This window comes from Pongo pygmaeus, chromosome 5 (assembly GCF_028885625.2).
Source record: "Pongo pygmaeus isolate AG05252 chromosome 5, NHGRI_mPonPyg2-v2.0_pri, whole genome shotgun sequence".
NCBI classification, from domain to species: domain Eukaryota; kingdom Metazoa; phylum Chordata; class Mammalia; order Primates; family Hominidae; genus Pongo; species Pongo pygmaeus.
The window spans coordinates 55,427,174-55,445,477 of record NC_072378.2 but is presented as its reverse complement, the minus strand read 5'-3'; the positions used below and the strand labels follow the sequence as shown (position 1 = coordinate 55,445,477).

The window sequence follows — 18,304 nt, the reverse complement described above, 5'->3', positions numbered from 1 at the left end:
GCAACCTCCACCTCCCAGGTTCAAGTGATTCTCCTACCTCAGCCTCCCAGGTAGCTGGGACTACAGGCGCACACTGCCATGCCCGGCTAATTTTTTTTTTCTTGTATTTTAGTGGGGTTTCACCATGTTGCCCAGGCTAGTCTTGAACTTTTGAGCTCAGGCAATCTGCCCGCCTCAGCCTCCCAAAGTCCTAGGATTACAGGCGTGAGGCACAGTGCCCGGCCAATGGCAGGTTTTAAAAAAGAAGAAGAAACACTTGCTGATCCATCTAGCCTCTCATTTTACGGAGGAAGAAGCGAACGTCCACCACGGGCCACACACTGAAAGTCACATCCTGGGTAAGAACTCAAGTCTGTTAACTGCCATCTAGTGTCCTTCCCACAGTCCTAGCTTCCTCAGCAAGGGTTACCTCCCTCACTGTTTTTAGGGTGTGCCTTGGATCACTCCAACTATACCCTGATGCTGCTCAAAGGCTGGACTACACCTTCTCCTTTTGTTCCCCTCCTCTTGTGACCCACTGTGCTCAGCCCAGACTGGTCATATAATCTGAATAGACCTATAGCCTCTCAAAACCTGTGGCCTTCTGTGGCAGGCCAGGTTCCCATTAGCCACCAGAAGAGTCAGTTTCTACTAATCCTCTATTATAACTCTGATGTATGTATAAATTAAACATTAAAGAACTGGAGAAACTGGTGCCTGAGTACAAGGGCTGGAATACGAAAAACAAACCCATTATGACCCCACCTGGGTTTTCTTAGACCCTAACGTCTGATTGAATCATAAAGGCATTCTTATACGTATACCTTGTACCAGGGCCCACTTAAGAAACTTTCCAAGACTCTAGAGAAAACCTTCCAGACTCCAGACTCTAGTTAAAGATTAGATATAGATTGAATGAAACACTCCGGCTTGTGGGTGCACTCCCACAAGTAGGCATGGGGCTTAAAATGTACATAAGCACTAGAAAAAAACTTGTTACTTGGAGTTGGTCTGGTGAGTTACCCAGGCCTTTCCCCTGTAACCAGTTGCAGAAATAAACTCCCTTCTTTCCCCGTCTGTCTGCATCTCGTTATTGGATGGTGAGAACAAGCAGCCGGACCTTTCTGTCTGGAAACACTCCAACTAGATTTGGGGCCATTTTACCTGGGATTCATTGCTTCTTCCATCATTTTATAAACTGAAATGACATTTAAGGCCAGAAAGAACCCAAGAGACCACATCATGGATCATTCCTCTCATTTTATGAGACCACTTCTTTTTTGTTTGTTTTGGAGGTGGGGCCTTCCTCTGTCAGCAGGGTCACAATCTTGGCTCAGTGCAACCTCCACCTCCTGGGCTCAAGTGATCCTCCTACCTCAACTTCCTGAGTAGCTGTGACCACAGACACGCCTCACCACTCTTGGCTAATTTTTTTGTATTTTTGGTAGAGCCAGGGTTTTGCCATGTTGGCCAGGCTGGTCTCAAACTCCTGGGCTCAAGTAATCCATTCATCTTGGCTTCCCAAAGTGCTGGGATTACAGATATGTGCAACTGTGCCCGGCCTAGGCCACTTCTATACTGGGACATTTTGATGCAGTTTAAAGAATGAAATATTCAACTCTCATCTTAGGAAAGATTTGCTCAAATTCATCTCAAATTAATAATGAAATACTGCCTTAATAACTGAAGGTAACAGAGTGAGAGTTGACTAAAGTATAAACTAGAGACTACTAAAAAATAAATTTTAAAAAAACATAAACCCATGGCCGGGCATGGTGGCTCACATCTATAATCCCAGCACTTTGGTAGGTCAAGGCAAGCAGATCACCTGAGGTCATGAGTTCGAGACCATAACATGAACAACCACAATACCCTCAAGTCCTGGAGAGGGTCAGGGATAAGCAGAGCAATGAGTCAGCACTCAGGGAGGACTGTGGTTAACATGCTGTGAACATGTACAGAACAGAGTTTTACTTTTGATGAAACACTTTCCTTATGCAGCTTTATAGTTTTAGATTTTAAGTGTTAGGTCTTTGATTCATCTCAAATTAATTTTTGTATATGGGGTGTGATACGATTATGTACATATATTTATATACACACTTACACATAATACAGTTGTTACAGAGCTATTTACTGAAAAGACATTCTATTTCCCATTGAATTGATTCATGCCTTGGTTGAATGTGACATAACTATATAAGGAGGGTCTATTTCTGGGTTCTTTCTTCTGTTCCATAGATCTCTTTATTGATACATATGTCAGTATCACACAATCCTGGTTACTATAGCTTAACAGTCTTAGAGTTACTTAATGTAAGTTCTCCACTTTGTACTTCTCTTACAAGATTTTTTAGGATATTCTAGTCCCTTTGCATTTCCATATATATTTTAGAAACAGCTTGTCAATTTTTTTAATGGCATACAATAAAGGATACAACTCAGGAAGAGCCAAATGCATAGGGCAAGGTATAGGAGTATAGAGGAAGTGAGGAGCTTTCATGCCCTCTCTAAGCACATCCCCGTCTCAGCAAGTCAATGTGTTTACCAACCCAGACTCTCCAGCTTCATTTTTTTTCTAAGTTAACTAAGCAACATTATCAACACCACTATTCAAATACAAAAACAAAACAAGATTGTTAAAAGCTGCCTCTAGTGGTTTTAATAACATGCAGAAAAGCTTGTTATTATGTTATGTAGCTAACAAGCAGGCTACAAAACTATATAAGAGCAAAATTATAATTGGAGAAAATTCACCCCAAAACAAAAGGAAACACACACACACACACACACAATGAGGGTGGTTTTCTTTGAGTAGTGGTTCTACAGGTGGTTTTTTGAAGCTTCTTTTCACTTTTCTGTATTTAACAAATGTTTATCAACGAATATGTATTATTTTGCGATGGGGAAAGATTTTTTAAAAGAAGTATCTCAACAGTTATTTTTGAGTTTACAATAACCACTTATTTTCTCATTCACAGACTGTTTGTTGTAACTGGTGATTCAAAACCCTGCATATCAAAGTTTAATAATTCTTACAGAGCAACACATGAACAAGTACAGAATATCCAAACTAAAGCCCCATAAAGGGGCTTTAGTTACAGACCCATAAAGGAAAAAAATTAAAATAACTAGATGTACTTAATTAGGGCTTAGTAAGTAGCTCACTGATACACAGTGTCATGCCTAACACTTGGGGGCTAGTACAACAGTCACTGAAAGGAGCTCCCACAGTAATCCCCAACACATGCTATGCCTTCTCATGCATTATTTAAATGCATCATACTCTACCCTCTCCACTAGACTGTGAGCTCTATGATGGCAGAGATTATGTCTGTTTAGTACAATTCTAAATGCTCAGTAAGTACATAATTGTTAAATAAGCTAATGATATACTGCCTTAATAACTGAAGGTAACAGAGTGAGAGTTGACTAAAGTATAAACTAGAGACTGCTAAAAAATAAATTTAAAAAAAATCATAATACCCATGGCCAGGTGCAGTGGCTCATGCTGGTAATCCCAGCACTTTGGGAGGCCAAGGTGGACGGATCACGAGGTCAGGAGTTGGACTCCAGCCTGGCCAACACGGCAAAACCCAGTCTCTACTAAAAATACAAAAATTAGCTGGGCATGGTGGCGGGTACCTGTAATCCCAGCTACTCAGGAGGCTGCAGCAGGGAGAATCGCTTGAATCCGGCAGGCGGAGGTTGCAGTGAGCTGAGATCAGGCTACTGCACTCCAGCCTGGTTGACAGAGTGAGACTCCGTCTCAGTGGTGGGGGCTGGGGGGTAGGCACGGTGTGGGGGGAGGAATTATAATGCCCATACAGAAACTATTAATATTTGAACACATGTTTGCTTATGTTAAATCGAGGTTAGGTTTTTGGTAATATAAAATATTACCCATTTATAAAGGGCTTCAGAAAGAATAACCAGAAATACACTGAGTACTGTAAAAGTGATTAGGTAAATGGATAGATCTATATCAAAAACATAAATATTAATTTCAAATGAGAACTTTGTCAGAAGAAGAAAGGTTGTATCAAATGTCTCTGGGGATTCTCCGTAAAATTTGCATTTTTCATTATTTTATTATGTTAAAGTCATTCTGCAAACAGTTTCTTGGCATTTTCATTAATCATAACAAAATAAATTACTAAGTCTTGTGTTTTCAACACAAGTAGTGATACAAATTAGCTATAAAGCATGACTCATTTTTTTTCTTGTGTTTCTGGTATCAGTTTTGTTATTATATAAACTTATTTCAATAGCAAGAAAAGATTAATTGGCTGTTTAAATAAATTGTGGTTATGTAGGTTTCAAATATCAATAAGGTGAAATTGAAGTAACTATATATTTCAGAGCAGTCCCTGGGAAGCTGAAGTCTATATTTTACAACTTGATATAATAGAAGAGTGTAAGGCTTAAGTTCATCCAATAAGTCATCCAAATATGAATCTAGATTCTTTTTTCAAGAAGAATGCATCCCTCATTCTACTCTAAAGGTAGGCAAAACTTACAACAAGATGACGATCTCGTTTTCTTGAAAATGTCGGATAGGTGGGGGAAATGACTTTTAAATAGTGACTATTGTTAGTGCCAATGGTATCTGAAAATCATTGCTGAGATATGCAGAAGACTAAGAATTTTCCTCAAGCGTCATCAAAGCTATTGATTTTCCTGTTATCAGGGTTTGGACTTGGGAGTTGCCATCTCTCTTCGCTCTTCTCTCATTACTCTCCCAGAATAATCCCGTCCAGTCTTACATCCATGAATGACTTGCAAACCTCCAGACTTCACTGCTCCCTTCTCCTCTAGACTCACATATCCAGTTGGTTTGTGGACATCTTCCCTGGACATCCAACAGGTTTTCTTTCTTTACGCCTAACACCCTGAGTTAATTTCCAACTTAGGATCTTTGCACTAGCTGTTCCATCCGCCTGGAATGCTCCTTTTTTTTCATTTCTATCTTATCCATATGCCAACTTCTCTGAGAGGTCTTCCAGACTACCCATTGTAGAGAGAACCCACTCTCTCTGCCATACTTAATTGTTGTACCCTACTTTAACTTATAATACTTATTATGTGAAGTAAGTAAAATATTTATTTATTTATGTGCTATTTCCTGTACCCCCTTCAGTAAAATAACAGCCGCTTAAAGGCCATTGAGTCGGTATATTCTAATTTACCACTGGCCCCATCATGTTGGTTATTCCATATTTTAGGTACCGTCACTGTCTTGGATAAGACCTATTCTCTTACAAGTAAATTCAGTTTTGCCCTCACGGTATAATAAAGGAGAAATAACTAGAGATCTGTCGACCTACCCCTTACTTATTCACCTTGACTCTCCTCCTCCTTACTTCACAACACTCATACATAATTCCCTGAACACCACAGGAAGTAGGGTTCAGTCTCTTTTAACCTCAGTTTCAGAAATGTAGTATAATTTATAACAAAGACATATTTAGACAAAAACACCACTGGCAACAAGAGCCCCATGGAGTGAAATGCTGAATGTGTCATGTGCCCTCCTGTCCCATCTCTGAGTCTATTTAAGGCAATAAAGTCACTCTTGGTGCATGCTGACATTTGCAGAGTAAATGCTGTAGGAAAAATAATAAATGTGTGTTCCAATACGAACTTTTAAAACGGCTTGCCAAATACATTTAACAAGGGTAGTGTGCCTTCAACTATAAAATAGTGAGAAAGTCTATAAATAAAATGTCTTAAGAAAATGTATTTTGTTTAGTTATGTTAGGAACAGCTTTTCATAAAAAGTAAAATTGTTACATACATTTAGTGGCAGAAAAGCAGTCTCAGACTGTTATAAAGTAGAGGGTTAAAAACAGAAATAATTTTGTGCCAATTGTGTAAGTGGACACAAATTTATTTAGTTCGAATGCCAAATAATATTAAATATTAATAATATACCTAGCCTGGAAAGATTTTATTTTTCACTTGGTGAAAGAGTCATATAAATAATCAGAATATCTAAAATAATCCCAATACCTACCAATTCTTTATTAGTTGTTTCCCTTAGGATTCACTTTTAATCAAGCCTGCCTAGACAGCTGTATCACAACTGAAAAAAGTGCTTTTCTCTCTATGTTACCCCAGATACTGCCAACAAATCTGGTCAGAAAACTAGCCCACTCTAGTTCGACTTTTTATTCTTTTCAAAATAACCTTTTACGTTGGCTTCTTTACTTGTTTATAGAGCACTTGCATACAGGGAAGTTAATAAATAAGAGATAAATAAAGAAATATATCTTTTAAATGTGTAAAATACCGCTGGATTTATATAGACAGATTTCTAGGACTTGTGGGTTACATATGAACAGTAACCTGGTTTCTCAGCTTTCTCTCTCTCCAATTGTGCTCAGTTCTGACAACGGGGCTAACTTGCAAGACTGCAATTCTGAGACAAAGTTGATGTTTATAGAATTCTGCTAGTCACAGTTGCTTAAACCACACCTGAACCAGAAAATGCACCTGGCAGCTTATTTCACTTTCATTTGTCCTTAAGGCCTATGTCAGCATAACAGTGGGGGAGAAGGAGACGACTTGGCCACATGGTATTGCAGCTATCACTGGTTGACTTATCGCTCTGCACAATTTACATATGGGTGTGTATATGTGAGTCCATGAGTAAATCTTGCTTTTTTCCACTCCTTCGCAGCTCAAAGTTCTAACCGATTTCAAAGACAGGGCTCCTCACTTAGTTGAGAGACTTAAGCTTAGAATTAAGCTTTCCCCAAAGAGTTGTGGCCGTTATTTAGCAATTGCTACAACACTACATATCTTAAGTGAAAAGACCTTGGCACCCTTTCCATGGAATCATCATTGATTATGTTATCTATACCTCTCTTCTCTTTCAGTTTTAACCATCCTCTGTACAAATCAAAAATATTTCTCATATGTATACAAACTAAACTGAATTATTTGGGAGACAATGGAATTTCTACATTGTTACATTAAAATCAAAGATGATTCGTTTCTTTAACTCAAGTAATTAATGGTTTTATCAAATTATTTACTCTGTGTGTGATACGTCCACACACATACTTAGGATTCCAAGGGCTCCTGCCCCCACTTTTTGGTGAATCGTATTTTGGATCCACTCCAAATTTCTGTGGAATCACATTTTGGATCTAATGACCTTGGAGAGATTTAACGCTCTTCTTTTCCTGTAAATGTCTTATTCTAATTCTTCCACATACAAGATTTAACATGCTAAATGGGAGTAAAGCCACTCCATAAACAAAATATAGAATTTCAAATAGTTTGAAGACCTTATGTTAATAACAGAGCTATGAGTATGGCTTTGAGTATGAACCAAAGGTGACAGATTTCTCAGATAATATATTGAGATATCAGTGGACATGAATTGGCCTAGTATCACACAAATAAGTGCTTCTGCAATAAACCACTTTCTGTATTTCTTTCAATGTATATGGACTGATGTTTTTGTCTGACATTAACAGACATAGAAATTGTAGCCATATGCTGTAATTTTCAGTTATATGTATAAGTGATCTCCTACTTAGCTCTTTTGACATTTGAAAATCCTGAACTTTTCTGCATGAGAGATTGACACTCAAAACAAATTTAATAATTCCAGTCTTTAATCCATCAATTACTAAGTATTTCATTACTTACTGTAATTACTGTACATGGGGCTGCCAGCACGTCAATATGCAGTTTCAATAATATCATTGTATTTCTTTTTACCACGTATTTGCACACTTATTTGAATATTTTATTGCAATTTGAACTTATAATCAATTTTGAAAACTGGAAAAATGAAAATTCTGAAGTTAGTGACAGGATGTTTATAATTTGGATACAATTAAAGCAAAGATGAACTTCACTGTACATGCCAAAAGAAGCAACTCTTTGGTCTTGATCAGATGACCATTGCACACATGTTCCATTGTGAAGAAAAGGAACAATTTTTTAAAAGTATAAAATACTAGAAACATATTGTTGAATATTGTGCTTACAATGTTTAAAGAGTAATCAATCATCAATTGTATTTATATTTTAGCTACTAGAAAATAAAATTTGCCTTGTATTAGAAAATAAAATTTGACTTTCATACCTAGGCATACGTTGAAGATAATACAGGTTGGGTTCCAGACACCACAATAAAGTGAGTATTGCAATAAAATGGGTTACACAAATTTTTTTGGTTTCCCAGTGCATATATAAGTTATGTTTACATTATACTGTGGCCTATTAAGTGTGCAATAGCATTATGTCTAAAACACAAATGAACAACCTTAGTCAAAAGATACCTTATCCCTAAAAAAATGCTAACTATCAACTGAGCCTTCAGCAAGTTGTAATCTTTTTGCCAGTGGAGGGGCTTGTCTTGATGTTGATGGCTGCTGACTGATCAGGGTGGTGGTTGCTGAAGGATAGGGTGGCTATAGCAATTTCTTAAAATAAGACAATAATGAATTTTGCCAGAAAGATTGACTCTTCCTTTCACAAACGATTTCTCTGTAGCATGCAATGTTGTTTAACAGCAGTTTACATATGGTAAAACTTCTTTCAAAATTAGAGTCAATCTTCTTAAATCCTGCTGCTGCTTTACCAACTAAGTTTTTATAATATTCTAAATTCTTTGTTGTCATTTTAACAATGTTCATAGCACCTTCACCAAGAGAGTAGATTCCATCTCAAGAATCCACTTTCTTTGTTCACCTATGAGAAACAACACCACATCCATTAAAGTGTTATCATGACACTGAAAAAACTAAGCCACACCTTCAGCCTCCTCTTCTAATTCTATTAATAGGTCCCTTGCTATTTCCACCATGTCTGCAATTACATCCTCCACAAAAGTCTTGAACCTTTCTAAGACATCTACAAGAGTTAGAATCAACTTCTTTCAAACTGCTGTTAATGTTGATATTTTGACCTCCTCCCATGGATCACAAATGTTCTTAATGGCATGTAGAATGGTGAATTCTTTCTAGATTTTCTATTTATTTTGCTCAGATTCATTAGAGGAATCACTTATCTGTGGCAGCTATAGCTTTATGAAATGTCTTTTTAAATAATAAAACTTAAAAGTCAAAGTCACTTCTTGATCCATGTGCTACAGAACAAATGTTGTGTTAGAAGGCATGAAAACAACATTAATCTCCATCAGATCTCTTAGGTGACCAGGTGCACAGTCTATAAGCAGTAATATTTTGAAAGGAATCTTTTTTTTCTGAGAAGTAGGTCTTAACAGTAGGCTTAAAAAGTCAGTAGACCTTGCTGTAAACAGATGTGCTCTCATCTGAGCTTTGTTGTTCCATTCATAGAGCACAGGCAGACTAGATTTAGAATAATTTTTAAAGATCTTAGGCATTCTGGGATGGTAAATGAGCAGTGGCTTCAACTTAAAAGTCACCAGCTGCATTGACCCCTAAAAAGACAGTCAGCCTATCCTTTGAAGTTTTGAAACCAGGCATTGACTTCCCCTCTCTAGCTCTGAAATACTAGATGGCATCTTCTTCCACTAGAAGGCTGTTTCGCCTACATTAAAAATGTGTTGTTTAGTGTCACTTTGTTCATCAATTATCTTAGCTAGATTTTCTGGATAACTTGCTTCAGCTTCTTCATGAGCACTTGCTGCTTCACTTTGCACATTTACATTTTGGAGACAGCTTCTTTCCTTAAACCTCAGGAACCAACCTCTGCTAGTTTCATACCTTTCTCCTCCAGCTTCCTCATCTCTCTCAGCCTTCACAGAATTGAAGAGAGTTAAGGTCTTGCTCTGGATTAGGCTTTGGCGGAGAATGTTGTGGCTGGCTTGATCTATCCAGGGGTGTCTAATCTTTTGGCTTCCCTGGGCCAAAAAGGATTGTCTTGGGCTACGCATAAAATACACTAAGAACAATAGCCAATGAGCTAAAAAAAAAATAAAATAAATAAAAAAAAATTGCAACAAAAATCGCATAATCTTTCAAGAAAGTTTACAAATTTGTACTGGGCAGCATTCAAAATTGTCCTAGGCTATATACGGCCTGCAGGCCACAGATTGAACAGCCTTGAATTCTAGACCAATAAGATTTTCTTCCTATCAGCAATAATGCCATTTTACTCTCTCATGATGTGTTTGGAGTAGCACTCCAAACACATGTGTTTGTTTGATGTGTTTGTTTACTGGAGTAGCACTTTTAATTTCTTTCGACAACTTTTCCTTTGCTTTCACAATTTGGATAATTGTCTAGTACAAGAGGTTTAGCTTTTAGCCTATCTCAGCTTTCAACATGACTTCCTCACTGAGCTTAATCATTTCTAGCTTTTGATTTAAAATGAGGGCATGCAACGCTTCCATTTCCTTGCACATTTAAAGGCCCTGGTAGAGTTATTAAGTGGCCTAATTTCAATATTGTGCCCAAGGAGTGGGAAAGACACAGGGGAATGGCCAGTTGGTGGAGCAGTCAGAACACACACAACATTTATAGCTTAAGTACACTGTCATATGTGCACATGATTTGTAGCACCCCAAAAAAATTACACGAGTAGCATCAGAGATCAATGATCACCAAAAAAGATATTATAATAATGAAGAAGTTTGAAATATTGTGAGAATTACCAAAATGTGACACGGAGATACAAAGTGAGCATGTGCTGTTGGAAAAATGGCACTGACAGACTTGCTTAAGGCAGTGTTGCCAGAAACCATCAATTGGTAAAAACACAATTGCTGCAAAGTACAATAAAGCAAAGCACATTAAAATGAGATATTCTTCTAATTTTACTTGTACAGATTTTTAGAATACCAAAGTAGAGAACTGTGCTGATAAAGATGATAGACAGAAATAAAGAACTGTAAATAGGCCAGGCGCGGTGGCTCACACCTGTAATCCCAGCACTTTGGGAGGCCGAGGCGGGTGGATCACGAGGTCAGGAGTTTGAGACCAGCCAGGCCAACATAGTGAAACTCCGTCCCTACTAAAAATACAAAAATTAGCCGGGCATGGTAGCGCCTGCCTGTAGTCCCAGCTACTCGGGAGGCTGAGGCAGGAGGATCGCTTGAACCCGGGAGGCAGAGGTTGTGGTGTGCCAAGATCACGCCACTGCACTCCAGCCTGGGAAACAGAGTGAGACTCTGTCTCAAAAAAACAAACCAAAACAAAACAAAACAAAATGTAAATAAATAGGTAGTTCAACAGATGGTGAAATGGACAAATAAATAGAAGTATGAAATGGGAGATAAGAAAGAAGAAAGATGAACGGGTGAAAAAGTAAATCAGAAGGAATCAGAAGGGATAGATAAAAAGAGAAGGGAAGTGAAGAGAAAAACATAATGGGAGGGAAGAGAAGAGAAGCATAAAAGAAAAAAGAAGGAAGAGAAGGGACAAAAGGAGGATAGAAAGGATGAGATGTGACAAGAAAAGATGAAAAGGCCAATAAAGATGAAAATGGAAAGGAAGGGTTGAAACTAAAATAAAGAATCATAGGGGAACACTGTAAACAGTTACTTACTCTAAAAACAACTTAGCTATATTGCAATCATCTTTAACAAATAACTCAGAAGTTCTATTTGAGAAAAATATAGCATTTTTTTTTTTTTTTTTTTTTTTTTGAGACGAGTCTCACTCTGTCACCCAGGCTGGAGTACAGTAGCGTGACCTGGGCTCACTGCAACCTCCACCTCCCAGGTTCAAGCCATTCTCCTGCCTCAGCCTCCCGAGTAGCTGGGATTACAGGCACCTGCCACCACGCCTGGCTAATTTTTGTATTTTTAGTAGAGACGGCGTTTCACCATCTTGGCCAGGCTGGTCTTGAACTCCTGACCTTGTGATCCACCTGCTTCAGCCTCCCAAAGTGCTGGGATTACACGTGTGAGCCACCACATCCAGCCGTTAAAATATAGTACTTTTAAAACATCTGTTGAATGAGTCTTATGAGACTAGGTATTTGGAGCAACATGCTGTTAAGAATTAAAGCCATCATTGCTAGTGTGTATATATAAATGACAGCCCAAACATCTTATGTTGAGTTATTCTATTACCACCATTGAGATGGAAGATGCCACTCTTTAGTGCTTTGAAAACTGCCTTTTCTTCTCCAAGTAGTAATGTTTATGTAATCAAAGAAGGAATCTGATGTTAAATAAAGAACGAAAACCCTTTGAAATGAAAATTTGGCCAAAGAAGTGGAAATAATAAGCTTCACAGTGATACTGTGGGGAAACCTTAGTTAACATTATTTTATGATACTCTCAATAAGAAGTGATCACAGAGAATTTCAGAGCAGTGTGGGTGGGACGCAGGAGTGACCACATAGCCTAAACCTTTCACAATACCAGAGAAAAACCTGCAAGCCTAAAGAATGTTAATACTTTGTCAAAAAAACATGACTATCCCAGGGCTGCTAATGTTCAATTTCACAAATGATTAATGAACACAAACAACGTCTGCTGTGACTTTCAGAGAATAGGAAGGAACTACAAAAATCAGTGGACTTGATCCATTTATTTACTTGTGTACTTATAATTATCATTAGGTCCCTAAACTGGAAGCTTCCTAAGATCCAGGAATATATTTTTACTTTCCTATCCCTGAAGAGGAACTTATTGCTTGGCAGATAATGGTCAATAAATATGTTTAATCAAAGGGATAGTGTAAAAGAGCACAAAGTTAGAGCCATTAGATAATCATCATCACTGCATAACTTCTCTATAAACTCTTCAACATAGGCTCCTGCCAGTAACCTGGAGACTACACCTGACTCTATGTCAGTATGCAAGAGAGGCTGACCATGACTACTTCAAGTTTCCCATGGACCAGTAATCTACAAATTATTTAAGACACAGCTGAAAAGATAAATGTCATGTGCCCTTAGGGGACATCTCACCCCACTCTTAAGGACAATGTAAAAATAAAACAAAAGACAAACTGGGTAGTAATTAGATGTCCCCAGAGGAAAAGTTTCCTACCATTCATGATCATGTGATTCCAGGACTTCCCAACATAGACAGCATGCCCAATGAATATCTCTCATATTTGGATCATCTCTCCACCAAGGCTCACCTTCCTTACAGCATCACAGCCCCTGAAAACATCCTTTGCCCCCTCCATCACCCACCCCTACCTTCTGTACATGTTAGCCCCCTGCCTCCTTAGTGCACCCTCCTCCCCAGTGTACAGCCCACTGGCCCCTCACTCCACCTCACCTCCACGTATATCCTTTCCACTGGAGCCTACCATTTCCCCCAGCTCTTGTCTCAGGAACCCACAGCACTCAGCCTCCCAATCCCCTTGGGAAGCCTGCTCTACCCTTAGGGGCCAGGATACTTCTAGACAGTGCCCATGCCCATTGGCACACCTCAGTGGGAAGGAAGCTCCCACTGAAGGCTCTAACACATTTTCTCAGAGAAATGTTGTTGGCTTTGATTCTTGATGGAGTTTAAGTGCTATTTGTACAACTTTTTATCTATGGCATCCTTAAAGCTGGGCTGTGAATAACCATCATTTAGAACTCTGTTTCCACCGGGGAGCAGATGTATTCTGATGTTCAAATGATAAATTCAACAACAAAATTCTAAAATACATTCCATCTCTAGATCAGAAATTAAAGGAACAAAAGCACATTTCAAAATGAACAAAACATTGTGTTTAAAAAGCTGAATTGTGAAACATCCATGGGACATTCACATTTTGCAACTTATAAAGGGACAGACGTGCAAACTTACCTAACTAGCTAAACAAGGACAACTTGAAATTTTACCAATAATTAATTAAATTAAGCTAAGTGGCCTCTTTTCAAAAGGTCTCCTCCAACCAGATTTATGTAGTAGAAGAATCCTGCTTTGATGGGATCACAGTTTCACCCCAAGATTCTGGACACTTAAAAGTATAATAACATTACATTTTGGCAACTCAGTATTGTATAATGTAATTAAATGGGAAACAAGTAGGTGAGTTGCTGCAAGGTGAGTCATGGTCAAGAAAATACTCAGTGAATGAACCTCCACCTTAAACTATAAAGAACGGTGGACGCTAGAGGGAATAAAATAGAAAGATTAATAAAATTATTTACTTCATCCCAAAAAAGTTTAGCCAGCTATCGTCATAAACTCAAGGGCATAAACGTAAAAGGCATCACTGAGTCAGCACCAGAGGTGTGGTTTGTCTCCATCTATACAATCTCTTTCAGCAACTGTTCAATTGGTAATGCTTCCCACAATAAATTCTCAGCATCTGCGGTCTAGAGCCTGCCAGCTTTAAAGGCAGGATCCACCCAGCCCCTTAGGCAGGCTCTAGAGGGTGTAGCCAGCACCCTAAATAGGTGTATACCCGACGTGTGCCTGAGCCCCAAAGGCAAGGGGGTGGAATTTGCAATTGGAAGGTGTGGGGACTTCTACTTTTCTGGTAACTATAGGAAGACAGAGAGAAACAAACGCAACAAAGACCTGCACTCCCAACCTTCCATCATTCTGTTTCACATTATTCTCATTCTCCAATCATTTTGAGCCTCCCACCGCCACCCCCACCCCCCAATAAAAACAAAAAACCCCAGTTTTCTCTTCTAGTCTCTTTCATCACTGTCTCCCTTCCTGTTGCTTGTCAGCAATGATTCAGCCTCAGTCATGGATTTCCTCGGGGCTCTTGCACTTGTTAGGATGAGAAAGGGAAAGAAGGGAGGTGCCTGCCAGTAACCTAGTAAGATGTTTGTAAATGGGAATTTGGACATAAGCTGTTGAGCATTAAATTCTAGCCTCAATTGCTTGCCACCCGCACACCATCTTCTTAAGTGTTCTGGCCGCCTGAGCTCTCATTTCCACTTCTAGGTCAGAGAGACCCTATAACCTCACCACTCCGAGCATAGACAACATGCTAACCTGTGTTCCCATAACCTCCCAGCCTCCTCCTATAAAGCACTGTTGTCTCTTTACATACCTATGACTCCTGCAATGAACACAGGCACTTTCTCTGCCTCTTCACTCACCTTATACAGGTAAGTCTCCCCACATATCACACAGAACAGGCCAAAAGTCTCCAAGTCCCGTTCCAGGAGCAATCTGCTCTAGGCATACTCTCCTCTTCTAGATCACTCACCACGATCTAGAGCAGTGGTTCTCAAACGTTGGTAGGTACAGGCTCTCCTGGAGAGCTGCTAGGGCACACAGACCCAGACTCAGGCCGACCCAAGTTTGAAAAACACAGGTCGCTACCAGTCTGCATTCAGAAATGGGGTCCTGTACAATTAAGAGGTTGTGTGAAAAAACTGTCTTTTCAAGTTCTGCTCCCCACTCAGGATCTAAAGAACACCCACGCCCCTCAGCGACATAAGCTCTCCCACATTTTCCCGGAATCCCCCACCACCACGCCCTCTGCTTCCACCCTGGACTTCCTCCCACGAGACTTTTCCCAGCGGTCTCTCCTCCCGCTTCCCCTCCCGGGGTCCTCGGCGCACTCCTACACTGGAAAAGAGGAAACAAATCCAACGTCCACGAGAGGCGGCGCCTGTCCTCTGGGGACCCAAACCGACTCCGCCCGAGACAACTTTTCAAACTTCTCAACTCACTCGCACCCCCACGACAATGAAAGAAACGTAGAAAAGAGGGAAGCAACTGAGCTCTGCACCCTGGGGAATTTCCAATCCCGCGCGCCCTCCCAACGGGGAGGCCCCTATCCCTGCCGTCCGCCACGCCGGCCAGGGGCGGGTGAAGCCCCGGGCCCCCCAGCATCCCGAGCACCTCAACCCTGCACCCGCTGGGGTCCCGTCCGCCGAGGTCCGGGGCAGGGGAGCCCAAACCCCACTTACTGCCAGGAGCGCCCCAAGTCGCGCGCAACCGCGCTCGCCGCACCGCGCCCGCCGCCGAAGGTTTGCCTCCCAGGAAGCAGCAAGCGCCTGGGCGCGGGCAGGGAGGGGAGGGGAGTTACCTGCCCAGCGTCAGGTCGGCGGAGGGAGGCTGATTCCGGGCCGAACCGCGCCTCCCCGAGACGAGGTGCAGCGCTGGAGGGGGCGGGAGTGGAGACGGGTTACAACAAGTCCCAAGTCGTGGCACGCCAAACCCCGAACAGCCAGAAAGCGCTCGGAACTTGTCTGAACTCAAACCCCCAGCCTTCTCCCAGCGGAGTATGAAAAAGCCTTTCTTTCCTGCCCGCCCTCGGGGCTACGGGACAATTACAAGTCCCGACACCCTGCTGCTGGGCTGGGGCGAGGAGGTATCCCGGAGGACAGCGACGCTCACCTGGGAAGAAGGCAGATCTAGGCCGAGTGGGGCCGTGGTCCCGGCCTCGCTTTTCCCTGGGCTCAAGAATGCCTGGAGGAGAGGCCTGGGGGCCGCGGGTGAGAGCAAGGGTTGTAGCACCTTCGAGAGTGTGGGGCGGATTCAGCCCACAGTAGGTAATTCCAGTGGGCATTCCGCAGTGCAGACTCCTCAGAGCCTAAGAGTCTTTAGGCTTGGAGAAGACGTGGGGAGTGGAAAAGTAGAAGAAAAAGTGCTTGTGCCTTTACCTTTTTATGTAAAAGAATTTCAAATATCGTCAAAGATTTTCGTACTGACTCTCAACTGTCCTAGTTACAGATTTGGGATGAAAGGATATTGTTTAAAATAGGGAGATGTGCGTGAAAGCAGGTCCCTCTAGGTGGGATACTGTGGAGCAATGTTACGGAAGTGCAGACAGTATAATTTAAACATAAAATACAGTAATTAATAAAATTAATTTTTTTAATTTCCTTGCCTACACCTCAGTAAATCTGTCAGGAGTATTTATAATAACTTGTGTAATCACGTAGACTTCAAGATATAGTCATTTGCAGCAAATGTCTAAAATGCAGCCTAGTACTGTAAGAATGGAATTTAGGGTAATAATAGGCATATTTTAAGCTTCTGGCATAATATATAAATTATCATAAAATTGAATTGACCCTTAAAAATGACTTTCGTGGCTATTTTGCCCCTAATAAAACAGTTTAGGAAAATGCTAAGCCATTAAGGTTTGGATGAATCCCTGACTGATGTGCTGATTTAAACTGAAGAATGAAATTCGCATTAGTCTAGATACTGAAACCTCAGAGCAAAGGCCAAAGTCAGGAAAGTAAAAGCAAATTCCAGGATTAGTACAAAGCTAATCTTCCAAATCTTGGTGTCTGGTTTGTGGTTTCATTTCTTCAAAAGAATGTAGAGAATTGTCTTGTTTTATGTATTTATTTTTTCCTTCTGTTCCTAATTTTCACATCTCACTTTTTAATATTTTTTCAGTTCTCTTCCTCATTTTTGGCATGCAATCCATGGACTAAATTAATATTCTCTATGTGGTACTTAATATACTGGCATGTTTCTACAGCCTTTGAGAATAATTCTGGGTTTCTTAAAGGTGCAGTACTTATGAACGTTTTGAGACTGCACTTATCCTATTGTTAAAAATATCAAGAATATTTAGAGTAAAATGAGGCCCATAGGAAGTCTAATTTTATTAAGATATGCACTCATGCTAAGTCGAGTGAAAACACAAAGAAAGAAGGATATCTACTAGAGTGTTCATTATTAAAAGCAAATAAAAGATCAGAAAATAGAAGTGGAGAGGGAGAATCCATTAAAGGTATTATGCTATGTAAGACCTTTCCATCCTTAATGGGATGGAAAAATACATAAAATTGATCTCACCCCTTAAGGAGACTAGAAGGTAGGTGAGGAATGTGGACAGAATTTCACAGAACTATTAGAATTTGAGTTGGGTCCTGACTGATGAGCAAACTTGTCAGGAGAATGAAATTGGCATGTGATTAGATGCTGAAAGAGCAGAGTAAAGGCTAGAGGATGAAAGTTAAAGCAAGTTCCAGAACCACGCAAATCAATTACCTGATTTGGCCATGGGCATCACATGGTTGTGGGTGGTGGAAGATACGTTTAGAAATAAAGTTTGGAGTAATTTTCTCACAGAATGAGGTCAAAATTATTTATAAGCTAAGATTGTTGTGAGAATTATAAATTAGATATGGTATGTGGAAACCATCCCAGCTCTTGATCTGTGGTAAGCCTGTAAGTGCACTACTATTAATTATACTGGGAATCAGATTGGGAAGAACTCTGATTGCAAGCTGAAAAATATGGACTTGTGTCTCTTGCTGGTGATATGTTGACTAATCTAACAGTTGGTGCCTTTGTTATAAATTCTAGGGAGTCAGGAAGAGTAGTTATGCCTAGCTGTCGTGTGAATAGTATGACAAAGGGAGGAATAGTGAAAATGAAAAGGAGGAAACCGATTTGAGAGCCAATGAAATTGAAAATCAATATGATTTGCATCAGATAGATTGGATGTAGAATTTAAAGTGAAAGAAATAACTAGGTTTTCTTTTCTTT

At 40.1% G+C, this 18,304-nt stretch overlaps 1 protein-coding gene across 3 annotated transcripts in view; it reads right to left on the bottom strand.

The window, feature by feature from the left end:
* Window positions 1-15,981, bottom strand: part of FAM83B (family with sequence similarity 83 member B) — a 96,831-nt gene extending 80,850 nt beyond the window's left edge. Inside the window, exon 1 of one of the 3 annotated variants that reach the window (XM_054492659.2) lies at window positions 15,879-15,981. The gene's annotated coding sequence lies outside the window, so the exon portion shown is untranslated. Of the gene's footprint in view, window positions 1-15,414 lie in introns of all 3 variants that reach the window. The other 2 variants (XM_054492657.2, XM_054492658.2) reach the window with 2 other exon arrangements.
* Window positions 15,982-18,304: the final 2,323 nt, after the last annotated feature.